This window comes from Chlorocebus sabaeus, chromosome 12 (genome assembly GCF_047675955.1).
Source record: "Chlorocebus sabaeus isolate Y175 chromosome 12, mChlSab1.0.hap1, whole genome shotgun sequence".
Lineage (NCBI taxonomy): Eukaryota > Metazoa > Chordata > Mammalia > Primates > Cercopithecidae > Chlorocebus > Chlorocebus sabaeus.
The window spans coordinates 38,968,323-38,982,653 of NC_132915.1; the positions used below are offsets into that span (position 1 = coordinate 38,968,323).

Here is a 14,331-nt window from a genome sequence, read left to right on the forward strand (position 1 = left end):
ATTGCTGAACAGCAAATGTTGCTGCCTGATCGTTCCTCTGGAAGCCTTGTCTCAGATGGGTACCCAGCCATGTGAGGTGTCAGTCTGCCCCTACTGGGGGATGCCTCCCAGTTAGGCTACTCGGGGGTCAGGGACCCACTTGAGGAGGCAGTCTGTCCGTTCTCAGATTTCAAACTCCACGCTGAGAGAACCACTACTCTCTTCAAAGCTGTGAGACAGGGACACTTAAATCTGCAGAACTTGCTGCTGCCTTTTGTTTGGCTATGCCCTGTCCCCAGAGGTGGAGTCTACAGAGGCAGGCAGGCCTCCTTGAGCTGCCATGGGCTCCACCCCATTCGCTCTTCCCAGCAGCTTTGTTTACCTGCTCAAGCCTCAGCAATGGCAGGCACCCCTCTCCCAGCCTCACTGCCACCTGCCTTGCAGTTCGATCTCAGACTGCTGTGCTAGCAATGAGGGAGGGCCTGTGTGCATGGGACCCTCCATGCCAGGTGCAAGATATAATCTCCTAGTGTGCCATTTGCTAAGACCCTTGGAAAAGTGCACTGTTAGTGTGGGAGTGACCCGACTTTCCAGGTGCTGTGCGTCATGGTTTCCCTTGGCTAGGAAAGGGAATTCTCTTACCCCTTTTGCTTCCCAGGTGAGGCAATGACTCACTCTGCTTCAGCTCTCGCTTGGTGGCTGCACCCACAGTCCTGCACCCACTGTCTGACATGCCCCTGTGAGATGAACCCAGTACCTCAGTTGGAAATGCAGAAATCACCTGTCTTCTGAGTCGCTCACACTGGGAGCTGTAGCCTGAAGCTGTTCCTATTCGCCACCTTGGAACCATCCCCTGGGTTCTCTATTCTGTTCCATTAGTTTGTGTGTCTGTTTTAATGCCAGCACTATGCTATTTTGGTTGCTATAGCTCTGTAGTATAATTTGAAGGCAAGTAATGTGATTCCTTCAGTTCTGTTCTTTTGCTCAGCATAGCTTTGGCTAGTCCTGCCACCCTTCCCACTCCAGTCTCTGACTGTCTTCAAGGATCTTTCTCCCTTCTGGTCGTCCCAGTGCTTCCTATGGGTTGAGGCTGGGACAGGTCTCCTGCCAGTGCACCCAAGAGGTTGAAAAGCTGGCTATTCACCTTGATCTCACTTTTCTAGTGGAGTATCCATAAGTCTGGGGGAAATTTTCCACAAATTTGGTGCCTGGAAGATTGGAGCAAGAGCATCACAGATATAAAAGTCTGATTAGCCTAAAATCATAGCCCAGCTCCTAGCATGGAGTTTTTTTACTTCTCTGTAGCCTGAGATGCTGTCTCAGTCTCATATATAAATGATGTTACATTGCCAAAAGTTTGGTAATTCACTGTTCCTTATGTCTAACTTTTTAATAAAAAATTTATCTTTGGCATGACTTTCTCTCTGCTACTATAAAATGTTTTAATATGTCCTTCTTCTACTCATGTTTATTGACTGAGAAAACGGCTATGTTTTCTTCAATTAAGAATAATCCATTTAAAAAAAGTTATAATTGACTATTTTGGTTGTGATTATCATGGTAACAATAACATATAGTTCTGGTACTTACATTTTAGTCAAGCTGTTTCTCTGAAATAAAAACAGTTTTCTTCTACATGCATACTTTCTACTGAGTTATGTGAGACCTAGGTGTTTTTTCAAGCACCATGGTATGTTTTTAAGATTTTGCTAATCAAGATCTAAATTATTTCCTTTTCATATTATGTCTAAATTACTAATTGCCTTTATCTTTTAATAAAATAATTTTAAAACTTGTTGATTTATATTTAAGCTAAAATTCCTTTTTGTTCTTTTTTGTCCGCCTTAGGAATGAAATGCCTGAATTGTAATATTAAGGTCTCTGGTGCCACATTCTCAGAGCACAGGGGATCAATGTGTCTGATAGTTTAAATAACAGTTAAATAAGAACTCTAAAATGAATCTCCTCTATTACAATGGTGTTTACCCTCCAAATACAGCTACTTAAAATAGCCCATTTTGGAAAATGCTCCCTTAGAAGAATGCGTGTTTTCTTTTGACCAACTAAGTGCCTTGGTCACAACGGCAGGGCTTCTATTCGCTAACAGACTTATTTCTTGCACTCATTGAAAGAAGAGGGAACATTAAAGTTTAGCAGTTGAAAATTATCCACTAATTAGAACTGAAAGCAAGAAGCCATGAAGTACAGGTGAAAACCATAAATCAGAACAATTAGTCTGTCTGGAAAAGCAACATGATCAAATCAGAGTCAGCATACCAGCTGCTCATTTAATATAGGGTTGCAATGCTTTTCCCTTTTTGAGAGATAACCCTGTACAGCAGGAGCTTGGATCTGACAAGTATACATCCTTCAGAATTATTTATGACTTCAAGAAAGTGTTGGTATGCTGATGCTGCTTTTACAGAAATGCTTGGATTTGAATAAGAAAATAAATGACATTCAAAAAGTGAAATTCCCTAAATATAATGTTGCATTTTCACCTAGCATAAATATTTACATTGGAAAAGGTACTGAACTATATATTTTTCTTTTGATTGATATTGCTTGAGAGATATACATTATGTGAATATCATCATTTTGTTGTAATACTGCCCTTGGGAAATGCATTAAACTTCTACATAAAAGTTGAATTATTTTATAATAAATGAAATTTTAATAATCCTCTAAATCATTACTTGAAATCTGTTATTTTCTTAGATATTCTGGCACAGTTTTAAAGAGAGAAATAAGTATTTTGAGTGCACGCACAATGAACAGCAGCAATATACAAGACAATGTTTATATACTGATGATGTTTCCTTCTGTAAGATGATAATTTTATTACAGATTATTTCTAGAGTTGAGATGTGAAAGGCACTCTACATGGTTTTGGAACCATACTCTTCTAAAATCTCACTTGTTCTCAAAACATTATGTTTGTAGAGAAATGAGATAGACAAACAACAACAACGCAAGTTGAAAGTGGTAACTATTGTTACAGAAACGATAAAGGAAATGAAAGATCAGAAATTTCAATAATTTAATTCAATGTATGATACTGAATTACAGTCATATACAATAATTCCTCATTGTGTATACAATATATAATTCCTTATTGCTTATATAATCATTATCATTATTATAAAATGGTCTTGTTTTCTGACCTTAACTAAACTTGAGACTTACCTCTTATTTTCATCTCCACAAAAATTTCTAGATTTCAGGCAGATCCTAAGATTCTGGAATATAACGATGAATGAAAAAAATGTGGTTTCTGCCATCAAATAACTCACAATCTAACAGAAAGTTACAGATGTAAACAAACCATTACAATACTAGGTGTTAACAGCAAAATAGAAATGTGTGCAAAGAGTTGTAGGAACTCAGAGAAAGGAGAACTTGATTCCCCTAGAAGTCAGAAAAGCTTTCTAAACACTTCATTCTGAGATTTAAAAAACAATGAATAAGTACTCCCCCTGGTGGAATATGTTGGGAGGACATTAAAGAATGGAGAGCAGCTCATACACAGGCACTGAGAGACGTGGATCACCCATTCCTAGAAGAGCTTAGGAATTTGGCATAGTGTTGCCTAGACATACAAGGAAGACATTTTCGGAGGTAACATTGAAAACTTAAAGCGAATAACTAAGAATGTTTTAAACATGATGGTAGTTATATCTCATATACAACAAGGAGCCATTTAAAAACTCCAAACTAATTAAGGACAAAAATAGTTTTGCATTATTAAAAAAAAAGTTACCCTAACAATTACATGGTATGAACTGGAAACAGGGGTCCAGATAGAAACATAGGGGAACAACCTAGAGATTGCAGGCAACTCCCAGTTGTACTAAAGAGTTAGTACTCGAAGGTTTTAAATATCACAGTCAAATTAGCAACAAACCATAATACTTGTTGTATTTGGCATTTGGGAAGGCACTGATGACCATTTTGCGTTTAGCAAGCCACAAAGTGTTCTGAATGGTAGAGGTGGGGATGGCAAATGGGAGATAAATATGAAAGACCTTGGAGAGGAGAAGAGACAGTACTTAGAAATTCATTAGATGTGAAATAGAATATTAAAGTTGAATTCAACCAAATAATTCCTTTTCAAATGAGAAGGATGAATATGCTATTAATACAATTTGGGAGTCTACATGAGAATTTCAGAGGGAAGAAATGAAGCTTTCTATATAAACTGATGAGAAGTTATTTGAAAACTAAAGTATCGGCCAGGCATGGTGGCTCACTCCTCTAATCCCCGCATTTTGGGAGATCGAGGCAGGTGGACCACCTGAGGTCAGGAGTTCAAGACCAGCCTGGCCAACATGGCGAAACTCCATCTCTACTAAAAATACAAAAATTAGCCCGGCATGGTGGTGTGTACCTGTAATCCCAGCTACTAGTGGGGGCTGAGGCAGGGGGATTGCTTGAACCTTGGAGGCATAGGTTGTAGTGAGCTGAGATTGTGTCACTTCACTCCAGCCTGGGCAACAGAGCAAGACTCTGTCAGGAAACAAAAGGAAAAAGTAAAAAGGGAAAAGGGAAAGGGGTGTAAAGATAACTTTGGTTGTGTTTACAATTAGAGAATTGATAACAACAGAGGAATTAATTCAGAGGATGAGGCAATAGTGTGAGCTCACAACAATGCATTATCATGGAACCCAAAGAAGCATAGTTTCATGGTAGGCTTCTTCTGGGTCAGATGTTCTAAAGATGACAAATAGACTCAGAAAATCCTTGCATTTGATGACTGGAGGTAGTAGTGATCTTCCAAGAGAGTAACTGTGTTATATAGGCTGAAGTGGTTATTGGGAAATAGATTTCAGGTGGATAGTTAATGAAGCACAGACAAGAGAAAAACAGTATATTCAAGCCACTTTTTGAGAAAACTAGTAGTGAGGAGAAAACAGAAAAGATATTTCAGAAAAATGTGTTTCTTGAAGTAAATTGCTCATGGAGGAAAAGTGGAGAAAGCAGCTGACATAGAAGTGGTAGTAACTAATTATATGTTTATAGGAGTAGAAATGCACAAAAGGAGCAATAAAGATAATAGTTATTAATTAATACACTTTATGGCTAACTTATTGTAAGGTCTACAGCAAGAAAGTGAGTGTGATCAGGAGAGTAAAGAATAACAAGATCTTAACATTTCTGACTCCATTTGTGTAGGGTGAAAAATCCATAAAGCCAATCCATACATGGATCTATATATGAGTCTAGATCCAGAAAGCCAATCTAATACCATTCTCTTTTTAAACAGAATGTACTATTGACATGCTTATCGCTGTGTCCCCACCCAAATCTCATCTCAAATTGTAATCCTCATAATCCCCACATGTTGAGGGAAGAACTGATAAGAGGCGATTGGATGGTGGGGCAGTTCCCCTATGCTGTGATAGCGAGTTCTCATGAAATCTGATTGTTTTATACATTTAACCGTTCCTCCTTCACACACTCTTGCTCTCTCTTGCAGCCTTGTGCCTGCCTCCCTTTCACCTTCCTCCACGATTTTAAGTTTCCAGAGGCCTCCCAGCCATGCTGAACTGCGAGTCGATTAAATCTCTTTCCATTATAAATTACCCAATCTCAGGTATTTCTTTATAGCAGTGTGAAAATGGACTAATACAATTATCCAAACTTAAACTTTTATGATAGCCTAAATCTATCTGATGTTCTTTTAACATTGAAACCCCCAGTAATCAAAGTGGGGTTTACATGGCATGAACATTACAATCACCAGGAAGCTTGTTACCAAATGCAGAAACTTAGGTTTCACCCCAGACTTATGGAATCACCATCTGAATTTTGAAAAGATTGGTAGGTGATTAATATAGACATTAAATTTTGAGAAACATTGAGGCATAGCATATTAATTTAAATAATATTATTACATACATGTATGTGACTAATTTTGTTATCTGTTGATTTGTTCTGTAAAGTACAGTTAACCTATCTGAGAGAAAATCTATTTGTTAATAAGCAATTTTTTTTTGCCAAGAATCAATACAAATTTAATTTGTTCTTAGAAATCAGGGAGATTAATAAAATAACCCTAAAGAGCTGAAGCTAATTAGAATAAAAATGTATACAGTATTTTAAAACCATGTTGAAAACATATAGAATGCAATAAATTGTGTACGGTAGAAAAATAATTACTTGATTAACTTTACTTTCTTTGAGACAGGGTCTCACTCTGTTGCTCAGGCTGGTGTGTAGTGGCACAACCACCGCTCACTGCAGCCCTGATCTCCCAGGCTCAAGCAATCTTCCACCTCAGTCTCCTAAGTAGCTGGGACTACTGGCATGAGCCACTACACCTGGCCTAATTTTAGTTTTACTTTAAAAATAAAATGTCTGTAAGACCACTGAAACCAGATAATAGCCTTTTTAAAATTTACATGTTAATTTTCTGAATCTCATAATGCAAAGTGACTTTCATTGGGTCTCCTTCAAACTCAAGTATAGCACATCTATATACATTTTAATGAACTATTGTCTATGATATAGCCATCAAATAGCATTCTTTTTTTCTTTTTCTTTCTTTCTTTCTTTTTTTTTTTTTTTTTTTTTTTTTTTTTTTTTTTTTTTTTTTTTTTTTTGGTCACCAGCATTCTTCTTTGTTACAGCTCACTAAAAAAAAAAAAAAAAAAAAAAAAAGTGTAGTTCTTCACTTCTGTTTAGTCAGTGAGTAAAATTACATCCATGTGACATATTATTTTGAATCATTAGTGTACTCAGCATCTCTAGCTAAGGCAAATCACAAGAGAAAAAGAGAACGTTGAATGAGAATCTGGTTTGTGTATGGTGGTTGAAAGATGGCCACAAGTTCTTTCATAATTCTCCAATTCAAAGATTGGGTCCAATTCCCCTTACCTTGTATTTGGACTAGCCTTAAAGACGTATGTGAACAACAACAACAAAAAATGCAGCCAAAGTAAAGTTCTGGGACTTCCAAGAATATCTCATGATAATTATTGCAGCTTTTGCCCAGGACTCTTAGAATATTTTCTTTGGGATACCTGATCCATCAGTGAAAGAATCTGACTACCTGAGACCACTGTGACTAAGTGTGCACATGAAGTGCTCTTGTTGACAGTCCCTGATGAGCCTAGGCTACTAGCCATACCCACCAAAGTGCCAGACATAAATGAAACCATCTTATAGATTCCAAGTGAGTCATTTTCCAGTTGAAAACCATCAAGAGATATCTGTTGATGCCACATGAAACAAAATAATCACTCAACTGAGCCCTGTCCAAAATTCTTGAACCCAAAATTTATGAGAAAAAGTAAAATGATTTTAAGCCACTAAATTTTAGGGTAGTTTGTTAATTACCAACAGATTAATGAAGTTACGTGTTTTTTATATGCCATGCCCTCCTTCTTTATCTTTTTCTTTTTTTTTAATGGAAGCAATGTGAGCATTTTCTAGTACTACACAGAGCACTTCATATGAAGCCAGAAATTCATCCTAGATACTTGCTTGAGTCTGTGCTCAAATACAATTCAGTATATATTCATAGAATTGCATATGACAGATAATATTACATAATGGTTCCTTTCTTCTCATGCCGGTGGTTTTGTGCTTCTGAATTACTAAAATGAATTAGGATTTTAGCAGAATTTTGAAATGTAGAATTATACATTTTCCATTATGATTATCTTAATTAGATGTAGAATTAAGCCAAGGAAGAATGCAAAGGCTGAAACTTAATATTTTGAAATATGATTATGTTGAAATCAAAAATTAAATTTTCTCTTTTTATATTAAAACACTCTGAAGTGGCCTTAATATAACACACAAGGGGCTTTTCTATTTTATTTTACATGTACCAAGAATGAGATAACTTCTACTATCTAAAATAGAACTGTACTCTCAAGCACTTGAGGTATTTGCTCTCTATGATCTTAGAAGCATATAATAAAAAAATAGTAATAGTGTATGAGCAATTCTCATACACTTTCTCAGCTAATGAAAATATTTTATCTTAAAACATATTTTAAAATATACCTACTTCTAAGTATCAAAAGTTAATTTAACTACCTTAACCAGTTTTGTCATACTAATGTACAAAAAGAAAAGTTTTATCTGTGCAGAATGATTTTTAAATTAAATATCTTTATCAACTTACACCATTCTTGAAGCCTAATTGCAATATTTGGCACTAATATTTATGCAATCACTTTGAAATTTATTGTGCTTTCTGGCAGTGACATCAAAGAGAGGTAGCATGGCTTAGTGGAAACTGTGTATTAGGCATCAAAGTGCAATAGACGATGGTCTAATTAGCTCGTGGGCCAATTAATGGCTTTAGGCAATGTTTCCCTCATCTTTAAAATGGACAAAATAATATCTTCTGGCAAATTAATCATGAGGATTCAGTTAAATAATCTAAGTAACATGCATAACAGTTCCTGGAACATGAATACTGAATGACAGCTATTATTATGAATAATGGTACGTCTCTTAAAACTGATTACCACAATTTGTCTTGAATTACTCCCTAATCTAGGGAAATACACAGTTGTTACAAAAGAAAATCACAAACCATTCCGTTTTAGATTTCTTATCAAGTATTATGTATTTTACATAAAAACTATTTCTTGTAAACCATTATTATTCAAAAATATTTTAAATATATGATCAAGTTTCCTACATACATTGATTTATTTCTCATGAAGTTTCCTTCCAATGCATTATCAGACACCAAAATAAGTTGAGTACTATTGTTATTTACAATAAGTCATTACACACCATCATACTTTTGCCCTTTTTTTTTTTTTTTGAGACGGAGTTTCGCTCTTGTCACTCAGGCAGGAGTGCAGTGACACGATCTTAGCTCACTGCAACCTCTGCCTCCCAGGTTCAAGTGATTCTCTCACTTAGGCCTCCTGAGTAGATGGGACTACAGGCATGTGCCACCACATCCAGCTATTTTTTGTATTTTTAGTAGAGAAGGGGTTACACTATACTGGCCAAGCTGGTCTCGAATTATTGACCTCAGGTGATACATCTGCTTCAGCCTCCCAACGTGCTGGGATTAGAGGCATGAGTCACAGTGCCCGGCCAGCTAAGTCTTTAAAAACTCAATTGTGTATCCAAATAATCTGTCCACCAGAAATCTACATACAAGATGCAGAGCAAAAGCCTGTTTGGGGTGGGAATGGGGAGAGGTAGGTAGTGCTGCTGGAGGACACGTATTTAAAAAAATGAAACAATAAGGCAGAAAACAATTAAAAAGTTTGAAAAATCTTGCTTCCAAAGGACCATTTGGCCATATCCACTAAAATGATTTGTTATCAGCAAAGAGAAAATAATGGAATAAGTTAAAATAGCAAGAAGTGAAAAATGCCACTCAAGAAAATGTTATCCATGATTACAGATAAGAAAACGAATAGATCTCCTTTTTATTAAAATTACAAGTTGTTAACAATGGCATATGTACATCTGACTGACATGTTTGAAATGCCATAAAAGAATTCTTTTGTATATCGGTAATATTTTTCCGATGCTTTTTAAAATGGTATTTATGTACATGTAAGGTATATTCTGAAAATTATAATTATGGGTATTGTTAATTAAAACCAGTGTGCTGTTAAAACAAGGTAAGATTTTTTTTTGAGCAGCCTATCTATTCTGGGGCCTTAGAGATCACACAGTTGTGAATAAACTCCTTCAAGTCACTATTCAATTTACACAAGATACAAATTATTATGTCATAGATGAGATATATTCCATTTGTAATCCCTCTCTAATAGAACTTATAACAAAATAGAGGACGTTGCTTGTTTTGATTGAAAATGGCATTTGATGTACAATAGAACTGCTACAAGTAATTCATTCCTAAACAATGCTGGCATACTCACTGGACTAGCAGTGTGATTATTATTTACTTTTACATTATCTAGCATACCATTTCTAAAATAATGCAATAGCCTACATTTTTCTAAAATTAGCAAAAAATAGTTTTGCATATGAATTATCTGATAAATTAAGCTTTTTCCTTTAAAATACAACTTTTCTCTAAAATGTATAAAATACTTAATCCCTCTCTTACAGTCACATCATGTAAGTTGATCCTATTTTTTTTATGATAGAGTTAGCAGTGCCACTATTCTATCGGCCTGCATTGTGATATATAAAAGAATATTGAAACCTGTAGTTATTTGTCCACACAATCAAAGACTCTACCTGCTATGCTTTGAAATTCCTTAGGCCTATTAGAGTACTCACTTATTTTCTCTTTTTCACTGCCACTTTTTACTTCTCATGGACATATACCTACCAGTAAGAAATCTGATCACCCTTTAATGTACTTATTTCATTTAGAAATATGAGATAAAAACATAGGACCAAGCTTATAAGGACTTGCTGTAAGCCAAGAACAAAGAGACTTTCAATGACAAAGAGATGTCTCCATAAGAACTGGTACCAATAATGGCAAAGATTACTATGTTGATTTATTTCTATAGTTCTTCCTATGTTAGTCAACTTGACAAAACAGATTTCTAGAAACAATGTGTTTACAGAAAGTTCTGCAGTTGCTGGGCCAAATTTTATTAATTGTAGGACATTCATCAGTGATGCATTCAGCTATGCATTTACTTTTTCTCTCTACCTGGAGTTTCTCTTCAGAATGGCAATTCTCTTCCCTCATACTTTTCCTGGAGAGATCATTCAGGGTGAAAGATAAGGGAAGAAACCCCAATGAGATAGACTATTCTATATTTAATTTATTCTTACTAAAATATACTTAAATTTCAGCTGTGTCTTCTTGGGAGGATTTCTAATTGGATTCATATTTACATAATCAAATATTTGCATTACTATTGCCATTATTTTTTTGAATTGTCATTATTCCTATATTAGTGAGCTAATCACTGTCATTGATTGTGAATTTTACTAAGGTAACTCTCAGAGCACAACCCAGTTTCAAAGTCCTCAGGAGTATTTCATGGTTGTCCTAGCATAGAGACAACAAAACTGTTTCACTTTTACAGACATTTAAAAATTGTATTTACATTTTAAAAAGAGAAAGAAGTCTATACCCGTCAGATAACTCTTGATTGATGAAAATTCACTTAAAATTGGTAAAAACTTGCGTAATACCTGGAGTTTCAAAACTATAATTCAGAATGCCATTGCAAGAAAAACATGATGTGTTTTCTGTATTTTTGTTTAGTTACACCTCATTGTAAATTTAAAAAACACAATTTTTAAAATTATAATTGTGCAAACTAGAGTATTTTCCCTTCCATTTTGTCAATCACAGAAGATCTTTCTTAAAGACTCTTCAGATCACATTATATAGTATTAATTATACCATGAGCTTCTCGAGGACAGTAATTATATCTTTTCAAGTCTGCAGTCTTAATTTCATGAGTGAATGAATATCAATAGTTTAAGATTTTATAAAACATGTTCTTACTCTGAATAAATTGGCATATAAATTATAAGGTAAGAATTTGTGGTTTTGCAGAGATTCAAATACCAAAACAAACTGAATATTTTTAAAATATGCTTAGTCATGAATGCCTAGTATTTTCTTACAACTTTCTATACCCCTATAATATTTTTATTTATCTTTTGGATTGTCTATTTTGAAGTATTGTTATTATTTACAAAATACCCAAAATTAATTTTAATAAACATTAAGACATCATCAACTAATATGACTTTCTATAACTTTCTCAATAATCTCTTACAATTAAAATGGCAAGATACCACATGTGCACGCTCTTGCTGTGGTAAAGGCAGACATGTTTTCAAATTTTACAGGTAGGCCAACACTCAGGTAGTAAACTATAGACCTGAACAATAAAAACTAAAAATAAAACTGATAAATTACTATAAAACAAGAAACAAATAATGAGCTACTTTGATTTATGGTATTCATTTCCATTTCACATAAGCAATCTGTCTTAATACATACTCCAAACCTTGCATCTGCTTTATTAAGGAGTACGTTTCACATTCAGCCATTCTAAAAGAGAAAGATAGTATTTGGGTAATGTAGCAGATCATTTCTGTTTATCAGAAGGAAAAATTTAAGCAAATCTTAAAGGGGCAAATTTTTATAGTACTATTTGTTCTGTATTATTGACCTAAGTACTGTAATCACCATTGATATAGTAGAAGTTATTAAATCATATTTTGGAAATTTAGAGATATTTCATTATAGATTGATTTCTCTATGTACGCTTTTGTATGAATATGCTGAGGAAACTTGTTTAATTAAATCCAATTAATAGAATATCCTTTTTCTGCATTTTACATGCATTTATGTAAATATTTACAAAATTATCTTCTAGTCTGAAGGTGCTATAGTTCAGCGAATAGTATCATGCTGATTACATCCAGTGAGGTTTTTAAAAGCAGATTTTATTTCTTTTTGTGTATAAAAAATTAGAATAGGTCTCTGCCATTCTTACCCTGAATGCCAGTTTGCTAAGTAAAAAGATTATCAGATCAATCTGAATTTATCTGTGTAGCAAATACATTTCAGAGCTTAGTATCATTTGTTACAAAAATATAAAGTAGGTAAGAGTGGGGATTTACTCCATTTTCCTTTTTTTCTTTACAGAAACTAAAGCTCAAATAAGACTAGGTTATTTGGCTAATTTACATAGCTAATCAGTAGCAAAAAGGCGGCAAAGCCCAGATCTCTAAAATTTAGTCTTAAGTTCCTTCCACATGTCAAGAGGTACTTGAACTTACAATGGGAAACGTGATTAAGTTTCTTAATCTTAAGATTTAGGCCTACAGTAACAAAATTCAATTCATGGCAAATATGTAAAAACAGAAATTGTAATGGTTTAATTTCAAATACTTGATTCTTACTTATGAATTGGAAAGCAACTCATGGTGGATTTGAAGGATTACTTCTTAATTCAGGTCATTCTGACTTCATGCAAAGATTTAATATCATCTATTCTGTGTTTTCTTTTTTAAGAGATTCATAAGAGAATTAGACAATTTTACTTCCTAAAAATTAATTAAATTCCATTTTCATTTTCAAATTTCCTCTTTAAGGTATGAAGGACTACACTATTAATTTCTGAGTAGATCCAGAAAGTTGTCTATCCACATTATTGACACCAATCTGTTGGACACACAGCACACACACAGCAGTTCCTAAAATAAAGTTATTTCATTCAATGTTGTTTACTAATAATATTGATGAGACAAAAACATGATATCCAGCCAGGGCCATGATTTGTATGGAATTTGCATGTTCTCTCCAGGTGAATTGGCACATCTAAATGGTTCTAGTGTGAGTGAGAGCAAGCGAGAGAGAGCAAGCGAGCATGTGTGTGTGTGTGTGTGTATGTGCGTGCCCACGTGTGCATGTACCCTACGATGGAATGGCATCCTATCCAGAGTTGGTTCACACCTTGTGCCAAGCTACCTGGATAGGATCAGGCCATGTGAGACCCAAACTGGAATAAGCAGGTAAATTATTGTTTCTACTAATCATTCTGAAACATATGCACAGCTCATACTTATTTTAATGTTTAATATTAGAAGTGATTTAAGTGTTTGAGTCTTTATTTAAAAATGGAGTGATGTGTTTATGAGCAGAAATATGCCATAGGAACTGTATTCTTGTTTATATCAATTAGTCTTTGGTAAAATTGGTTTCCTAATAAGTTGTTTCACTTAAGACGGCAGTCTCTAAGAATCTATCACCCATGATAAATGAGGCATTACTGTACTTCGTTGGTAATGTATGTACTTTGTTCCTATTTACTTTGTATCTATTAGAAAAATATATAACTCTGTCAACAATAACAAAAACAGGCTAAAATAAAATTATATGCCAAATAATAACTAAGACTACTTAATATCTTGTTTTAATGATCAATTCTCAGAGATGGGACATATACTGAGAGTACACTATTTCTATTGGAGTTATATCCACTTTATTCCAGTGGTTCTCAACAAATGGTAAACTTACTCTCCAAGTGGTAACATTCTCAATGTCTACAGACACTTTTGATGATCAGAACTGCCTAGTTAATACTACATGTAGTGGGGAGAAACTAGGGATGCTGCTAAGCGTTCTGTAATATATAGCATGACCTTAAATGTCAATAGTGCAGAGACTGAAAAATGCTGCTCTTCAAACAACTCTCTTATTTTGAGCTGGATTCACATAGCCTCAATAATTACACATGCCTGATTCAGAGTCATGGCATGATTTCCAAGCTAAACCACTACATCCAACTATATGAAGGATTGTTCACTGGGAAAATAAGCCAATAGCATTTCCCTGGGCACAAATACTGTCATTTTGATGCATGAATATACATAATTTTTCCTTTAGCACTCAATTCAGCATTAGCATTA

At 34.7% G+C, this 14,331-nt stretch overlaps 1 protein-coding gene across 29 annotated transcripts in view; it reads right to left on the reverse strand.

Annotated features, from left to right (window-relative positions):
* Positions 1 to 14,331, reverse strand: part of PTPRD (protein tyrosine phosphatase receptor type D) — a 2,332,079-nt gene that overhangs the window by 1,392,769 nt on the left and 924,979 nt on the right. Inside the window, exon 7 of one of the 29 annotated variants that reach the window (XM_073021571.1) lies at positions 3,166 to 3,218. The exons of the other annotated variants lie outside the window; for them this stretch is intronic. The gene's annotated coding sequence lies outside the window, so the exon portion shown is untranslated. The remainder of the gene's footprint in view (positions 1 to 3,165; positions 3,219 to 14,331) is intronic. 29 annotated transcript variants of the gene reach the window in all.